Source organism: Sciurus carolinensis, chromosome 5 (assembly GCF_902686445.1).
Source record: "Sciurus carolinensis chromosome 5, mSciCar1.2, whole genome shotgun sequence".
Taxonomy (NCBI): domain Eukaryota; kingdom Metazoa; phylum Chordata; class Mammalia; order Rodentia; family Sciuridae; genus Sciurus; species Sciurus carolinensis.
In genome coordinates this window covers 53677909-53692658 of record NC_062217.1, presented here as the reverse complement: position 1 = coordinate 53692658, position 14750 = coordinate 53677909, and the positions used below count along the sequence as shown (strand labels likewise).

The 14750-nt window shown below is 34.7% G+C and overlaps 1 pseudogene; it reads left to right on the top strand.

Moving 5' to 3' along the window:
* Window positions 1-555: 555 nt before the first annotated feature.
* On the top strand, window positions 556-1325 carry LOC124985520 (40S ribosomal protein S2-like; annotated as a pseudogene).
* The last annotated feature ends 13425 nt before the right edge of the window (window positions 1326-14750 follow it).

The following is a 14750-nucleotide window of genomic DNA, read 5'->3' as shown; positions in this document are numbered from 1 at the left end:
CAAGAAAAGGCTGCTGAGTTCAGAAGGCAGAGATTGGACTTCAGAGATATTGAGCAGGTTGGAATTTGTAAGACCAGGAACTATAGAGAAAGGAGTAATGCAAGAAGGAAATCTGCCCAGGCACCGTTTTAAAGTTTTTGGCTAAATATTAAGCTGTGAGTGCACAGGGAAAGACTCAGTGAAGCTGGAGAACCATAAGTATAGGTTCCAGGGGTCACATTTCTGAAGTGATAGGAGTTGTGACCAGTTAAAGCCTTGCTAAACATGATGGACATTCCGTATAAGTCCCTGAAAGTTTGTATATTTAAAAATATGGCTAGACTCAGAATAAGAAATAATATAGACTTACCTTTAAAATCAAGATAATCCACTACTAAGTTAATTTTCTGGCAGAATAACACTTAATACTCTTTAAAGAAGGACTCAAAAAATTTAAAAAAATAATAAAAAAGAGAGAGACAAAGAAAAGAAATCTGAAAATCTGATACTTAACATAAAATCCACAATATCTGGCATAAAATAAAGGCTTACACTTCTTCTCTGGGAAAAAAACAAATGGCAGATGTCACTGGTGCAGCGGGAGGGCCGGAGGCTGGGGCTGCAGTGCTGGCGAAGGCAAGGCTGAAGACAAGGCGTGGATCCCAGTCACCAGGCTGGGCCGCCTGGTCAAGGACATGAAGATCAAGTCCTTGGAGGAGATCTACCTCTTCTCTTTGCCTAGCAAGGAGTCTGAGATCATCGACTTTTTCCTGGGGGTGTCGCTCAAGGATGAGGTTTTGAAGAACAGAAGCAGACTGGTGCTGGCCAGCGGACCAGGTTCAAGGCATTTGTAGCTCTGGGGGACTACAATGGTCATGTTGAACTGGAGTAAAGTACTCCAAGGAGGCAGCCACTGCTATCCGAGGGGCCATCATCCTGGTCAAGTTCTCCATTGTTCCTGTGCGGAGAGGCTACTGGTGGAATGAGATGGGCAAGCCTCACACTGTCCCTTGCAAGGTGACTGGATGTTGTTCTGTCCTGGTGAGGCTCATCCCTGCCCCAGAGGTACTGGCATTGTCTCAGCCCCTGTGCCCAAGAAGCAGCTGATGATGGCTGGTATCGATGACTGCTATACTTCTGCCAGGGACTGCACTGCCACCTTGGGCAATTTCGCCAAAGCCACCTTTGATGCCATCTCCAAGACGTTCAGCTATTTGACTCACGATCTCTGGAAAGAAACTGTGTTCACCAAGTTTCCCTATCAAGAATTCACTGACCATCTTGTGAAAACCCACACCAGAGTCTCTGTACAGAGGACCCAGGCTCCAGCTGTGACTACAACATAGGGTTTTTATATAAATAAATAAATAAATAAATAAATAAATAAATAAAGTGAATAAAACCTGTATAAAAAAGAAAAAGAAAAAATAAAAGATTAAGACTTACTATATATGCACAGAAGCAAGAAATCATGTTATTCATAAATAGGGGGAAAATAGTATAGATCAACTCAGAGATGATAGAGATGTTGGAATTAGTAAAGAGATCAAAATAGCAATTTAAATATTTTTAAGAATTAAACTGAGAATGAAATTGACCAAACTGCATTGTTATATTGTGTGCATGTACAAATATGTAGCAACGAATTTCATCATTATGTATAATCGTGATTTACCAATAAAAACTTCAGAAAAAAGAAGTTAAAGGAAAGATAACCATGACGATTAGATAAATAAGAAATCCTACTAGAGAAATAGAAACTTTAAATCATGGGAATTTTGGAACTGAAAAACATAATATCTGAAATGCATAATTAATAATTGGCACATTAAAATTTTCTTATTCATAACAAACCTAAGTTTGGAAGAAAATATTTGTAATACATGTGTCTGACAAGGAACTTACATCAGACTATATAAAGAACTTTCATAAATCATTTTTTTAAAAACTAAGCAACACAATTTTAATAAATAGACTAATGAATTGAAAAGGTACTTATAAAGACAGATAAAAAAATGACACATAAATACATGTTCAACATCACTGGTCTTTAGACTTATGGAAATTAAAGCCACAGTGAGATATTAGTATATGTTTATTAGAGTAATTAAAATTTTAAAGGCTGACAGACTAGAAATGGGCACAGATTTACAGCAGTTGGAACCCTCATACACTGGGGGAAAAGTGTGTAAGATTGATGCACCTGATTTGGAAATCTGCTTGGCAATATCTTTTAAAATTGCCATCACCTGTCCAATGACTCAGCATTTCTATTGCTAGATATTTATCCACAAAGATTAAGACATATATTGACAAAAATACTTGTTTGAGAATGTCCTTAACAGTTTCATTTATAATAGTCCTAAACTGGAAACAATCCAAATGTTCATTAACAAGAGAAGGACTAAATGACTGGAATGTTGTCAATAAAATAAATCTCAGTAGTAAAATAAAAGAACTGCTGATATGTGTAAACACATGGATTACTTTGAAAAACATCATGCTGAATGAAAGAAATCAATCACAAACATGTTTATTTACACTTTGGTAGTGTAATTTTATAATAGGCAAAGCTGATAGATGGCAAAAGAAATCAACAGTGATTGCTTCAGTTAGGGAGAGGGTGGGGAAAGAATGGGTGGTAACGGATACCACAGGAATTCGCTGGGATGATAGAAGTGTTCTTTATTATAATAGAGTTGTGGATTGCACACTTGAGTGTATCTACACTTAAGGTCTGTGTAAGTTAGTATATGAAAACTATGCCCCAATTTAAAGTAGAGGTATGTTGTAGATCACTCAGTTCTTTATCTTCTGTTTGTGATTTCAGATGAATTTGCGGTTGCCTATTGTGCTTCTGGTTTGAAATCTGTAAGCTAAATAGCATATTTTAATGTTTTACAAGTTTCTTTTTAACAATATTGGACTATACAAAATGACTTCCTTAAAGTCTTAGGCTTGTCTAATGGATGTGCAACAAATTCTACTGACCCACCTAATTACAAGATAGCAAACAGCAGCCTTACAACACAAATTTAGAAGGCAGTGTATTACAGCCCTGGCATAAGCTCAAAGGAAGTGTTGCACTCTGAAAAATGGTCAGAACCCACTGAGTTGCGTTAGAAAATGTGCACTCACATATATAGTCACTCAACAAGGGCTCTGCAAAATTGCCAAGGGTCACAGTTCTGGCATTTTCATTTCAGATCACTTTAGCGATTTTTACTCATAAGTTCTGCTTCAACAAATGCTGCCATCCTTTTCTTAGGTACATCCTTAAAGGAGCAATCTGACCTGAGAATTGCCAGAGAGAAGAAAAGAGAAAGAGACATTGTTAAGAACTTTTTTCCCCCCAATCATAAAATGAAAGGGAAAAAAATTGAACCAGAAGTCCAGATTGGTGCTACGAGGCAGGAGTGGCTGCCATATACCTGCTGCCTCAACATGGCAAACTATGTAAATGTGTCTCGTTGTACCGTAATGGCAAGAGCAGTTTTGTCCACTCTTTAGTCTCCAAGTGTTTCCATTATAGCTCCCTATATTTAGGAATTAATAGTGAGGCTATAATAATTTGCTTCAGGCTGGCATACTAAGCTCAGTCAGAGAATACAATTAGAATAATAGAACTATTTCGTATGCTTTTAGTGTGTGCGTGTGTGTATGTGTATGTGTGTGTTCATATAATCTAAAAATGTTTGCTGTTGCAAAAAATTACATTTGGTAATGGATTGATTTCTAATGTGATGTAGTCGGTTTTATTTGCCTACACCAAATGCTAGGAGGAAAAAAAAAAGACTAAAGTCACTGAAAAATGTCTTTTTGAAGAAGAAATGTGTTAATTCATATTCATTTCCATTAGCTGCAGTACCTAGTGGGTGTTTAATAAGTGTTCACTGACAAGAACAAAAACAACAATTCTATTTATTACACATGGCATTGTCTTCACCAGCCTTTTATAAATGTGCTTCCGTAAATGTGATTTATTCTAAAAAGAATAAGTTAAAATAACTGTAATATTCTAAACAATGTTTATGGCATACCAAGCATCTCTTGAATGTTAATCTCAGGAAATAGAATTTCATGAGTCTCATGGAGCTACAGTTTGTTTTAAAGGATCTGCCCTTATGAGAAAGTGAGCTTCTTGTCAACATATGTATTTTTTAGGTATTTTATTGAGCACTGGAACCCAACAATTGGCTTTTTAGTCCAGTACTGATCCTACATAGGACTGGTTTCATAAGCCAATGGGTAAATTTGTGATGTTGAAGTTCATACTTAAACTTAGAATTTCTGTGTGGATTAAGGGGAGTGGATGGAGTAGGAGAGAAGGGAGTCCTGCTGGAGCTGAATGAGAGTCCAAGTCACTTAGAAGTCCCTGCTATAAGCCAGGTAGGTACTGGTTGGATAATATTCTTACACTTGAGAAAAATTATACACTGTAGGTACAGTTGCCCCTATGGAGGAAAGAGGAATCTGAACTCCAGAAAGACAAGAATTTGTCCTGGATCAAACACCAAGTAAAGAAATTTTAATTTGTCACCAAAGGAAAACATGAGTCATCAGTGAAGCAAGAAATTGTTATCCTTTCATGCAATCCATTTCCAGAAAAATGACTTTGAAGAATACCTTTCTCTAAAAACCTAGGCCTTAGACAGATCAAGGTCTATCTGCTGCTTAAAACCCAGTTTTTCATTCCACAAAAATACAGATGAAGGCATATCAGAGACTTAGGCGTGGCCACTTCTCTGTCTCAAGACATGAACCACACACATGTTGTTAAATACAATCAATGCTTCATGGTGTTTACCTTGTCCTTTTGGCTCTTTGAGCACAGTTGACCATTACCTTCTTGAAATCTTTTTCTCCTTGGCTGGGAGGATTCTGGTTATGCCCACCTGCTTATTCCTTCTCAAATTCCTGACATTTGCTCCTCCATCTCTTCCATTTTTAGGTTCCTCAAAAACCTTCTTCTTTCATCACTTTGATTCTCATCCACCAGCAGTGTGCCTTCAACCTTTAGGGTTTTGTTCACACAGTGCTTTTCTCATTTTCTCTATGTGCCAAACTTTTTCATTAAGACCTTCACACATTTTCCCTATTTATTTGGAATTCTTTTCCTCTCTTTCTTTGTATTGTTTGGAATTGATCACCATTCATTTGCATATAATATCTTTATTTTTTCCATGTCTGTATTTTATCAACTTTCTTTGAATCAATCACTTTTTAACAAAAATTAATATATTAGAAAAATAAATTTAATGTTATTGCAATAAGTGAAAAATAAAACTGATTATTTATAATTAAGAATTATTAAAACAAATACAATGTATAATAATCATTCATATGATCTGCACTTAACTACAGTTTGAATCCAAAGACTTAGTTAACTTCCTTTCTCTCTCTCTCTGTCACTCCCTCACTGCCTTTAGAAGTAACTTATATACCATTTTCTTAGGAAACTTTTGATTAATCATTTTTCCCAGGTTATGTCAAGTGATCCATGATGCATTTTCATAACATCACATCTTTCTTTCCTCCACTAAAGAGCTTAATGAGTTATTAGTTAAATAATTATTGTATAAGAAGTTGTTTGGTGTATGTCTTTCCATTTGAAATACAAGTTCCTTGAAGGTAACCAGACATCAGATTTAGTCATAACTGTGTACCCAGAGCCTTGGTGAGGGTTTACTTATTGCTTACATATGTATATATTTATTGAAAGAATAAAAGAATATCTTCATTTATACATGAAACCGTATTTAGTTAGCTATCATATGTGAAGAGCTGAGGCTGCAAATGTGTACAAGACATCATTCAAGTTGCCTATACCTAGAGGCTGAGGCTTGGATATAAATCAGTAATTATGGTATAATACCATGAGCACAATAATGGAAATAATAGCATAGTATGATGACATGGAGTGAGACGGATCTGCTTGGATAGTAGGGAGGCACCTCATAACCTCTGAACAGGGTCTTATAGATGAGTGGTGTCCTGAGCACAGATAGAGGAACAGAGAATTCTATGAAAAACATGAATGATCCTGGAGGCTGCCAAGGAGTTCCCTGCTGTTGGACCAGAGCATGTATGAAATGGAGTAGCCAGAAATAGGGCTGCAAAAGTAAGGTGGAGTCTGATTATGGGGGGTTCTGTATCTCAAACTATCAAATTCAGACTTGAGTCTGTGGGAAATAGTAGCATGCTCAAATAGCTAAGCAGAGGAATGACATGATCAGAGTTATATTTCAGAAAGTGGCTCAGTACAGAGGAGACTGGAGGGAATACAAAAAGTCTGGAGGCGTGAAATGAAGATGTGAGTTCTGGAGCTGGCCAAGGATGGGATCTACAGTTCTTCATTTTGTGTTCTCTTCCCGCTTGTATAAAAATGGGATTCCATTTTCAAGGGCTGATACTGTCTATCAGAAAGGAAGAGCAGGTTGACCTATTACCGGCATTTGGAAAAGGTGGAAAGAAAAGCCACCTGAAGTCTTCAGGAAGAGCAATAGCAAATGCCTGATGGCCCTCACCTCCCTGCATCCTTCTGAACTGCAAGGATTCAGTCTTCAGTGGAACTTACAAAAGTATCATATTCCTCTTACATATTCCATCAACTTAAATAAATAATCTGTAATTTTCAATTGAAAGGGGAGGGAAGAAGATGATAGGTCTTGTGAGTTGTCATTTTCTGAGCAACATTGTGAAGTTATCAACCTTAAAATTTATTGTAGTAGATTGGAGACACTGAAGAATGACTCAGTATACTATCACCAAAGGGAAGAGGATTTTGGGGGACTAAACTGTGTCTCCCATTCATACATTGGAGTGCTAATCCCCAACATGACTATTTATAGACAGGGTGGTTAAAGAAATAATTAAGGTAAAAGGGATTCTTAAGTGTAGGGTCTTCATCCAATAAGACTGGTATCTTTGTAAGAAAAGGAAGAGGTACAGAGACACGATAAATAAATAAATAAATAAAAAACGCGAGAGGACACACTGACAGAGTGACCCATCTACAAGCCAAAGAGAGGTCTCAGGAGAAGGCAAACCTGCTGACATTCTGATTTGAACTTTCAGCCTCCAGAACCTTGAGAAAATAAATTACTGTTATTGAAATCATTCACTCTATGGAATTTTCTTTCAGAGACCTGAGCACACTATTAAATTTTGGGGGGGCTTTACAATAGGACGGTCAACACAAAAACATATTCATATTGTGTAAGAAAGAGAGAGAGAGTACTATTCACACAGACACAGACACACACACACACACACACACACACACACACACACAGAGCCATACTCATGAGAAAGCTCAGGGTGATACACTTTCACCAGCCCAAATGACACTAATTAGGAAATTAGGAAACTTAATGGTAGAAAATAGAGGCAAAGTATCTATAATTTTATTTAAGTTGATAGCCAAGTTGACAACTATTCTTCTTTACTAGAGCAAGTCTTTCTTCAAGACAATTATTAACTTGGTCTGAAATATTCTTTTTAGAGTATTAATTAAAATATGAAGACTACATTTCTTAAAATACATTCTATAATTCAGAATGTCCATTGGAAAAATGCCTCATTTTCATTTCTCATTAAGTTTCCTTCTCACATATCTGAAAAATTTTAGCCAGAAATGACCTTCTAACCTCCCACAAAAAAACAAACTCATGAAAAACATTTTGTTACTCTGCTATTCTTCCACATGGTAGGAATAATACTCTTCTTTCTTTTAATCATTAATGTGAAATATGATGGAATTACAGAAAATGCCGAGATGAAATTGTACCACTTCATCTATAAAGAAGTTATTACAAAGTGAATGCTATGAAGTCACCATCCAGAACAAGAGATACAGCATCTTCCTTAACTCTAGAAGTAACTCCTGAGCACCAGCTTTATCACACTGCCCCACCTACCAAGGCCGTTATTATCCAGACTTTTATGGTAATTTTTCTTTGCTTGTCTTTACAGTTTTACTGTCTAGTGTGTAACCTTTAGGGGTGTGGTTTACACTCACCTGGAGTCTTTATCAAATGAATTAGCTTGTCAGTCATCGCCATTTTTAATGTGACAGTAGACTTCACTTTTCTATCCTAGTATGGTATTCCACCAAATGACTAGAACCCAATTTATTTATCCATTCTACTATTGGTGGTCTCTTGAACTATTTTTAGTATGAAACCAAAAGTAACAATGCTATTATGAGCATTCATGTATATCTGCGCATGTGCGTGTATGTCTACATTTTCCAGAGTATGTATCTAGAAGTAGAATTGCTAGGCTGCATGAGTGGTATCACCAGCTTTACTACATAATCTAAAACTGTTTCCCAGAGTGATTGTTCCAATCCACAGTTCCAACAGCATGTGTGAGAAATCCATTCTTCCATTTCCTTGTTAACTTCTGTTATTTGTGTTCCCCACAAATCTGGTGGGCATATAAGATTTCTTCATTATGCATTTAATTTGTGCTTTCCTGATTACAAATTACTTTAAACATATTTTTTTTCATGTTTGTTGTTGAAGAGCCTATTTCAGTCATTGGCTCAGTTTTCTATTGGGTTTCCAGTCTTTTTCCTATGGAATATAGAAATTTTGTATATTTCAGATATATGTCCTTTACTGATTATAGGTGTTACCTCTCTGTGGCCTTTTTAAAACTTATAATGTCATTTTAATGTCTTTATTATGGATATTGGAAACATACATAAGAGCGAACAGTATAATGAATGTTTATGTATGCAACTTTAAACTACGAACTCATGGCCAATTCTAGATGTTTCACTGAATTTTTGGGATTATTTTAAGGTAATTTTAGCATCATATAGTTTCATGTATAAGTATATTGGTAGGTAACTCTGACATAATTTCTCTTAAAAATATAATCACAATACCATTTTCACACTTAAAGTAATACCAGTTTCTTAATATCATATAATAACAATCTATTTCAAAATAACTTATACTACCTGTGAGGAACCAAATTTCCTAATTTTAATGTAACTTGATTCATGAATATTTCATAGTGGCCATCACTACTCTGTCCTGACTGATAAAGCTTTCCAAACACCAAGATGAAGGAGATGCTCATCGATATTATCTTCTAAAAGTTTTGTTAAACTTTTGTACTTAGGTCTAGGGTCCTTGTTATAATGATTTTAACATATGGTGGGAGTTAGGGGTCTGATATTCTGTTACACACACAAAAAAAGGATCTTTCTCTTCACACCACTCTGCCCTGCTACTCCGGTTAGAAATCCTATGTCTGTTTTGGCCTATGTTTGTTCCTGAGCTTTCTTTTTTATTCTGTTGGCCATGGTATTCATTGCTATTCTAAAAGTACATTGTCTCAATTACTATAATTTTTTACCATCTTCTAGTTATAAAATAATTCTTAATAGCTTACACAAAAAAATTCCTTCTACCTTTTTTTTCTCCCTTAAATTTTGGTTCTTTTTGACCCCTTGCATTTCCTTTGTTTTAGTTAATATTATTTTTAATTGACAGATACTAATTTTATATATTTATGGCAAACAACATGATGTTTTGATCTAAGTATAAAACATAGTTTAAACCAACCTAATTAACATACCATCACTTCACCATTTTTTTGTGATGAGACATTAGATGTTGAGTCTCTTAGCAATTTTGAAATACACGATATATTATTATTAACTATAGTCATCCTGCTATGTGATTAATTTTATAATTAGCTTGCCACCTACACAGTCTTTCTCCCTTTCTTTCTCACACATACACAGAGTCAGAATTTTGATTAAGATATTTGTGAAACTTGACATTTTCAATATTAAGTTCTCCAATTCATGTGTATTTTATATCCTTTCATTTATTTAGGTCTTCTGTTTTTTGTCAGTACTGGGGATTGAACCCAGGGCCTCCTATGCACTAGACAAGTGCTCTACCACTGAGCTACGTTACCAGTTCTAGTTAGGTATTCTTTAAAGGGACTTAACATAATTTTATAATTTTCCTTTAAGGATATTGCATGGTTCAGTTAGATTCACATATGGACATTTAGTATTTTGATGCTATTATAAATGATGACTTTAATATTTTCTACCTTTTTAATTCGGGCATATACATATAACTGATTTTTCCCACAGGCTAAAGTGTTATTAATACCTTTAATGTGTAGGTTTTTGATTTTTCTACATGTGAAATTATGTTAACTGAGAATAATGACAATTTTAATTTTCCCTTTCTATTCATTATACCTTTCATTTCTGCTTCCTGCCTTTTAGTGCCCTTCAGTACAAAGTTGAAGGGAAGTGGTGCTACTTGACACCCTTGAAAGAAAAGCTTTGAAAAATCTTACCATTTGATAAGATGCTTGCAGGGGCTTTTATTTCTTTTTCTGTTTGAATTAGCTTTTATCAGATTAAGGAAGATCAAATTCTAGTTTTAGTTTGCCAAGAATTCTTATTTTTTATTTTTATCATGAATGGATGTTGAAGCTTATCATATGCTTTTTATGTATTAATGCCATGATATAATTTTCTCTTTTATCTGTTAATATGATTGTTAATATTGCATTGCTTTTCTAATGTTAAACTGCATTGCATTTCTAGCATAATCCAATGTGGTCAAGATGAATGCTTTTTTTTTTTTTTACCAATTGTTGGGTTCAATTTGCTAATTTTAAAGAATTTTTGCATCTATGTTCATAATGAGATTGCATTATATTTTTTCCTCCCTATTGGGTTTTTTATCAAAGTAATCCAATATGAATTTGTTTGTCCTCTTTAATTGTTCTCTGAAAGAGGGTAGGAGTGCTATCAATTTTTCCTTAAACTTACTAATAGGCATTTGTGCCCAAACTCTGTTTTGGTGAAAATTTTATTATTGGTTAAGTTGAATTTTTATCTAAGTTTTCTATTCATTTATAAAGTATGTTATATTTTCTCAGAAGTTCCAAAAAATTCAAATCTATTAGAATTGAGTTATTAAAACATACACTTATTAACTTTTTATAATATCTATAGAACCTTATTTATGCTTTTATCCCTATTATAGTCCTGATGTGTGTGTTATTTCTTATTTATTTTCTTGCTCACTCTCCATATATCACATGTATATATATATATATATATACACATATATATGTATATGAAAAATATATATATTAATGTTGTTTGTCTTCCAATTATTTGTCTTCCAGTTTGGGGCATTGTTATCTTATCTGTTATACTTAATCTTTTATTTAATCATCATTCATCAATATTTTGCTTCATTCCTGATCTCTTAATCTTTTCTTCTTTTTGTAATATATTCAGATAGATTCTTAAGTCATTACTTTTCAGTAGGTGTTCCTTTCAAATATGTGCTTTTAAGGTTCTATGTTTCCTTTTGCATGTTCCATTTTTCAAAGAGTGTTTTAAAGTATAGCATTTGATAGGTAATACTTTTATCATCATTCAGTTCAGGATGTATTTTTCTCTTACGGTGTGTTTTTTTTTAAGGTCCATCATTTTTAATAGTAAACAACCACAATGTGTTTTTAAATGAGTGCTTGCCTAGCATGTGTGAGGCACTGGGTTCAATCCTTAGCACCACATAAAATAAACAAAAAAATAATAAAAGTAAGGCATCCTGTCCATCTACAACCACAAAAAAATAAATAAATAAATAAAAACAACAATGTGTTTTCATAATGTCCAAACAGATATTTTTGAATATATTTGCTTGCTAATAGATTATCAAGGAATACATCTTTCATATTAACTGGCACTTGCTTCCTGGTGTGGAATATTGTTCAATTTTTATAATTGTTCCATTTGATCTTCAAAGAATTTAATCTGCACAGTGCTCTTATATCCAGTAAGTTATTTTTAATATCCAAATGTAGGAGCTGGAAGCAGACAGCCGAGAAAGAGACAGAATGTTCATGGTGCTGCAGAAATCCAAGAATCTGAGAGTTCCACAAAGAAGACAAAAGTTTTTCCCATGTTTGGAAAATGTTGGCTAACTTCACTTAACAAATGGGAAGGCCCTGATCTTGACCCTGTAGCCTTAAATCATGTTACAGAGTTTATTCTGATCTTTGAATTTGTTAACCATGTGCTCCAATGATCAGGCTACTTGCCTTCCTGAGATTATTCTAAGCATTAAGACATTTTGAAGGCAAAAATGTGAATTTTAGACTTCACTTTGGGATAAAATAGACCATAGTGTGAATTAGGTAATAAAAGTCATCAAAAGTATATTCAGAAATCACTTGGAAAAATAATAAACTTTTCTTTCAGTGTTTCTGTATTGAGGTCAGCAGGAACATGACTCTGAATTACATGATGTTAAAAGGAAAAAAAAAAATACATTTGTTTGAGATTGTCCGTGCTCTTATTGGTCATAGATCAACTTTGGTGATGGTTATCTATTAGTGAAAATTGTCAGAATACCCCAGATTTTACCTAACATATGAACTGCTTGAAGGCTGGTCATATTTACCATGTCCTATTAGGCTTTTGTAAGACCTCACCCCTGATCAGAAATACCAATTGTTGTCGGAGAAAAAAAAAAAGTCTATTGTTGGTCAGAGCTTTAATTAAAAACTATACTTTGTTTTCAATCCAATTTTGGATAGAATACAGGAGAAAAAGCAAGATGTAAATTTTACAATGCCTTGGCAATGTATCCAATTCTCAGCCGAACAAAGAAGCTTATATGCAGAAAATCTTGTAGGAATAAAGCATGTAAAATAAATAAAAAGCTTCCAGTGCTTAATTCCAATCTTCTTCCCAGCAACTGGAGCTGCTGATAAGACACCTACTCGGAGTAATGATGCATAATGCGAAAATGCAATAACCCAGACCTCATAAGTGCGGACAAATGCCATCGTTTTAAAGGAAATGGTTGCAAATGTGAAGTGCAATGTGCTGAGCCATTTTCAAAGGTATTTTCATAAACATGGCAAAATGCCAAGGCTTGGTTTTTCCCAACATGATAGGAAGAGCAAGGAATGTAACGATTATAGGGGCATACGGTATTTGTCCATGTTGTATCATATAAATGTTTACGTACTGTCGATTCATTATTAGTGGCAGTTTTAATGGGAATATAAATATTATAAAGTGTGTTTACTACAGATAAATCAAAGGGGTGCTGAAGTAATTTGCAGTACTAAAGCTCATTTTGGATAATTACAGTGCCCCTGAAGAATGTGTTTGTGTAATACAAAGAAGGGGATTGTTAGGAAGAAAACTGTTTTGGGTTGGTGACATTCTGAAAAGAGTAGGGCTGATCCTGCTTGGGACTAGCTTAGAAATGAGTGAGAACATTAATGAAAGAAGATTTTTTTGAAATGGAAAAAGAGGAAAACCAAGGTAGTTTGCAGTTGTAGGGCTAACCTTATTCAGTCAAATCTCATGCAGATGACTTACTGTAAGTACAGAAATAATGTAAGAAATGATTAGTTAAGATTATGCTGGCAGTAAAGATACTAATATTTTATTGCACATTGAGTTCTAGTTTACATTTTATGCAGAGGTAAATTAGACTGCAATGTTGTTTATCCTTGTTTTATGGAAGGCTATTTTCATCACAGTCTTAAAGGTTATTATTGGTTTACCTCCTGCTTCCTATTTTATTAGAAGGTGATTTTCAGCTTCCTTATTTTCCCTGAAAACCATAAGACATGGTAAACTTTAAACAGCATAAGTTAACAAGGCGAATTAAACAATTGTGTCCTAGGCTTTGGAAGGTCATATTATAATGAGATTAAAATTTCTCCCCTTCAGGTATTGTTCATTGGTAAACAAGTCTGGCTTGGACTCTTATAAATGTTCTACTGATTAGATTAATTTCATATGAAAGGCAAATTCCTTTTCCTTTCTGACAAGGTAGTCAGAGTCTGCCAGTTTGGTGATTGTTCAAGAAAAATGCAGCATGGAAAGAAAAAAAATGCTGCAGTAAAGTGAAATGAGCATAAAATGAGATTTAGCTGAGATTGAGGTGCCTGTGCTGTCATTTAAAAGGGAATTCAAGAACTAGGATGTGAGTTTTGTGTTGAGGTGCAGAAACTGAGCATCAAGGAGCTGAATGGAGAGAAGCAATGGGCTTCCCTCTAGCTTCTCTGCCTAGCTATCCACCCTCTGGATGACTCTCCTGCCCATGCTATATGGAAACCAATCGTGTGCTTTATCTAGCAGGACCCCTTGCATGAATGCATCCACTCTTGTACACTGATGCAAACGGATCAGAGTCTCTTCTAAGAATTACTTGAATAGATTTGCTGTTTATGTTTTTTGCCTCAAAGTGTTCTTTTTCTCTCAACATCAATCCTTTCAGGGGAGAAAAACCTTCAGTTCTACCTGACAAAAATATTTCTGTCCTTGAGTAGTTATATTTCTTGTGTTTCTGATTTTAGGTTGAAATTTGGAATGCCTGATCTAATTCAGATATAATAACAGATGTTTTGCTTCTTCCACTTCTCATCTTATTCAAATTTGGTTTACCTACGATGGCTTCAAAGCTCTTGATGTTATGAGTTGTACGGATTTCATTTCACCACTCACCCCCTACCTTTAATTTTGTAAAGAGTGAATATCAAGAATGCTCATTTTCTTAAGAAAAGAGGCCCTGAGGTTTTTGCCCTCTCACACTTGTTCAGATTCTCTTCACATTCAAATATGATACCCTTTTCCTTTAAAGTGGTTTCAAATGTCAACATGGAGTAGTTAAATGTTGAGAACTGAACTTTCATGTTTCATTAGCATGTAGATGAATGCCAGCAAACTTGGTTGGGAAAATAGT